The following is a 4747-nucleotide window of genomic DNA, read 5'->3' on the forward strand; positions in this document are numbered from 1 at the left end:
AAAGAACTAAAGCCTGCTTGTATTTATTGAATTGGCCCACGGTTCAGGTACAACTGGACGATGCTTTGTACAGGTTCATCTGGGTCTCCCGCCAACTTTGCTTTGAAACACATTTGCATTTCCATAAAATGCTAAACTAGTGTTTGCAGAAAATAAATGTATTCCACTGAGCTGATGAAGGAATTTCTGGCAGCAGAAACTGTTTGTGTTAGTGTCCCAGTGAGATACAACGCTGTTTTACCTGTAACTCCCAATGCAATATGAGATAGTCGATAGTGAAAAAGGGTCACACTGTAATCAAAACATGCATTTTTGTTGGTTCTAATTCGTCTAATTGTAATTCTAAGAACTGAAGTTAACATCTTTATGAATGATACATTAAAATACAATACATGGGTCAGCAACTTAACAGACCACACAGAAAACGATCTTGTAATGTTTTGATGCTTTAAAAACAAAGTGACCGATTCAGGGAGATTGACAATACAAGCAAAACGTTTGATGCTGGAAATCTGAAATAAAAGCGGACAGCGCTGGAGAAACTCAGCTTGAAGTGCAGTCATATCAGAGTGGAAACTCTATTTTTCACTCCACAGATGATGCCAGACCTGCTGAGTTTCTCCAGCTTTTTTTTTCCCTAGCTTTATTCCAGGTGATTGGTGGCTGGGAGTGAAGTTTTGTCAGGAAGTCGCAGGAGCTTTGTGTATTCGCTTCCTCACGTCCTTTCCAGTGCACTGTTCTTCGGGGGACCCTGGTTTCTCCTACCCCCCCCCCGTTATGCCGCGACGGGATACCGGAGATGCCCAGAAGCTGGAAGCTGGTTCCAGCTGATTCCTCATTGGCACCTTTTCTTTGCGGGAGAGATGCCCTTTGGGATTTGAAAATCGCTCCAGCAATGGAGCGGATGTAGCCGGAGATTCAGATTGCACCGATTTCACCAGACTGCGATTCTTCTGGCTCCCAAGTCAGTGCCCGTCTAGGTCTGTCTGGAGGGATTGAAAAACCTTTCGGAGGGTCGCTGAACCCAAAACGTTTAATTCTGATGTCTCTCCTCAGATGTTGCCAGACTTGCTGAGCTTTTCCTGCAATTTGTTTCTGATTTCCAGCACCCGCCGTTCTATTACTGTAAACCTGCTGGTGTTCTCCTTGGAGCCATGCTATAGAAATAGCACGGGAAACCGACAGCAAACTCGGTCCGTGCAAGTGGTTGTGTAGTTTGGAATGATAAATTGGTTCAACCCAGAGGCTATCGTGATATAGAGAAGCTATTCATATGTTGGCATCAGATAACCACCCGCAGGAATGAGCACGGAGAAGTCACAGAAGATCAGGGACCCCCATATTGCTGGCAAATGGTGCCCCCTCAAATAATTCCTGTTATTCTTCATCTCCACCTGGGTGGTGGGTATCACACAGGTAGACTGATTCCGGGGCCAGAGCACTGGGAAAACATTGACATTAATATAGTTCAGGGAACATCGGTTTTGTATTTCCCAGGAAAACATTGATATTTTTTGGGTGGAAGGTGGCTCCCAATGCTAGGGACCTGGGTTCAATTCCTGCCTGTGTGGAGTTTGCACATTCTCCCTTTGTCTGAGTGGGTTTCCTCCCACAATCACAAAGAAGTGCAGCTCAGGGTGATTTGGCCAGGCTAAATTGTCCATGGTGTTCAGGGTTGTGTAAGTTAGGTGCATTAGTCAGGGGTAAATGTAAAGTAGTAGGGGAATGAGTCTGGGTGGATTACTCTTTGGAAGGTCATTGTGCATTTGTTGGGCCAAAGGGCCTGTTTCCACACTGCAGGGATTCTATGATATGTTTTGTTGCTTTGTTCCCAAGATGTGGGCATTTATTGGCAGGCTCTAATTGAGCTGGATTTTGGAACCACTGCAGGCTCACTCACTGTGCTGTTAGGGAGGCAGTTCCAGCATTTTGACTCACAACAGTGAGGGTGATATCAGAATGGGGAGTGACTTGGAGGAGGAATGTCTGCTTGTGGTGTTTCCATGCATCCAATGCCCTTGTTCTCAGTATTAGAAGTCATGCCTTTGGAAAGTGCTGCCAAAGCAGGTTTGGTGAGTTTTTGCAGTTTGTCTTGTAGATGGTACACACTGCTGCTATTGTACATCAATGATGAAGGGAATTGATGTTGAAAGTTATGGTTAGCTTGTCACTCAAATGGGCTACTTTGTCCAGGATGATGCCAAGCTTCTTGTATGTTATTCAAGTTTCATCCATCCAGGCAAGTGTACAATTACATTCCTGGCTTGTGCCTTGTAGATGGTGGACAGAATCTGGGGAATCAGGAGATGAGTTGTAGCCACTGTATTTATACGGCAAGTCCAGTTCAGTTTTTGGTCAATGATAACCCTTTAGGATGTTGATAGTGGGGTTTCAGTGATGGCAATGCCCATTGCATGTCAAGGGGACAATGATTAGATCATCTTTCGTTGGAAATGGTCATTGAATGACACTTGTGAAGTGAATGTCATTCATGATTGATTCAGCAAAAATGTACTTATCTGGAAATATACACATGATGTGTGTATATACAAATATATAAAACAACCAAGTGCCAGCATTAGGAGCACATATCCAGCAATTTAGATTAGATTAGATTAGATTAGATTACTTACAGTGTGGAAACAGGCCCTTCGGCCCAACAAGTCCACACCGACCCGCCGAAGCGCAACCCACCCATACCCCTACCTTTACCCCTTTAACCTATCACTACGGGCAATTTAGCATGGCCAATTCACCTGACCCGCACATCTTTGGACTGTGGGAGGAAACCGGAGCACCCGGAGGAAACCCACGCAGACACGGGGAGAATGTGCAAACTCCACACAGTCAGTCGCCTGAGTCGGGAATTGAACCCGGGTCTACAGGCGCTGTGAGGCAGCAGTGCTAACCACTGGGCCACCGTGCTGTCCATATCCTTGAACATAGCTTTTGGAAGGAGCTCAAAATCACTGACAAACATATTAACTCTCCATGATTTCCCTTCCTGTTTATTCCAGACATACTGAAGTGCTCTTCCAATTTCAATTTGTGTTGATATTTCAAGGGCATCAATTTCAAGCTCTAAGGGACAAACATGTCTAGAATAACATGGTGAACAGTACAATAAAAACAATCATATTTATACTTTGCAGCTTTGAATATATGTAGTTTAGAAGTCATGGCATACGTTAAAATAACTGTTTTGAAGGAAATGGAACATTTTGTATGACTTCCTGATTAGTTCAATCAGAATCAAGTGAATTCATCCCATAGCATTCTCTACTTTGATAGTCAAATAAGAAATCCAATGTATGCACTGACTCTGACTATCGGTTAACCTATCCAACCAATTATTAGATTTATAAATCTGTCAATAGTTAAAACGTGATAAAAATCTTAATCTAGTATCATTGCTCGCAGTAAAATATTAATGCAGAAAAACAAATTCGTTGTCTTTTAACCCACAACTGTCACTAGTGCTGAAGAATACCATTTAACCCAAGAAGGAGAAGGTGTAATTGAAAATGACGATTAGACCTTTGTATGAAGTATGCCTTGATTCCAAAGAAACTTTTGCAGCACAGATGAAGGCACTTTGGTCCATGCTGCCAGTTCTAGTTTTTTGCTGGAATAATACAAATAATACAAATAAAATTCAATTCAATTCAAAAACTCTGCTCTCCTCATAGATGTGGAACTTCATCTGCTTTTTTTTTGTGTTTAAAAGAATGCGAAATTTTCCTCCTCAGTTTTTTCATATGAGAACACTTTACACTCTCTATTAATTCTCTTGGTACATAAACTTGTCTTGAACCACATTAACTCCAGTCTCTTTATAAATTACCAGCCATCTCATAGAACATAGAACATAAAACAGTACTGCACGGGACAGGCCCGTCGGCACTCAATGTTGTGCCAATCTTTTTATCCTAATCTAAGATCAAATTAACCTATATACTCTTCATTGTACTTTTATCCAAATGCTTATCCAAGAGTCACTTAAATGTCTCTAATGTATCTGACTGCACTACCACCGCTGGCAGTACATTCCATGCCAGAAATCGTGGTACATATTGGTATCAATGATATAGCCAGGAAAGGAATTGAGGATCGGAAAAGTGACTACAGAGAGCTAGGTTGGGAGCTGAAGAGCAGGACGAGTAGAGTCTCAGGTTTGTTACCGGTGCCATGAGACAGTGCGGTGAGGAACAGTCGGTGAGTGCAGCTTAACACAAGGCTGCCAGGCGGGGGCAGGAGGGAGGGCTTCAAATACTTAGACCATTGGGATGCCTTCTGGGGAAGGTGGGACTTGTACATGAAGGATGGGTTGCACCTGAACTGGAAGGGCACAAATGTCCTAGGTGGGAGTTTTGTTCATGTGGTTCGGGAGGGTTTAAACTAGTTTGGCAAGGGGGTGGGAACAAGAGCCATATATCTGAGAGGGGGATAGCTGTAGATGGGGCAGTGACAGGATGTGTGAATCTATCAGGAAGGTCTTTCACATGATTAAACAAAGGGATCTGTTAAAGTGTGTCTACTTTAATGCAAGGAGTGTCAGAAATAAGAGTGATGAACTGAGAGCATGGATCAGTACTTGGGACTACGATGTAGCCATAACAGAGACGTGGGTTTCACAGGGGCAGGAATGGTTGCTTGGTGTTCCAGTGTTTAGAACATTTAAAAAGAACAGGGAGGGTGGAAAAAGAAGAGGGGATGTAGCATTGCTAATCAGAGAATGCATCACAGC

Source organism: Chiloscyllium plagiosum, unplaced genomic scaffold, assembly GCF_037043375.1.
Source record: "Chiloscyllium plagiosum isolate Xiang-an unplaced genomic scaffold, Cpla_swu_hap1 HiC_scaffold_1, whole genome shotgun sequence".
Classification (NCBI taxonomy): domain Eukaryota; kingdom Metazoa; phylum Chordata; class Chondrichthyes; order Orectolobiformes; family Hemiscylliidae; genus Chiloscyllium; species Chiloscyllium plagiosum.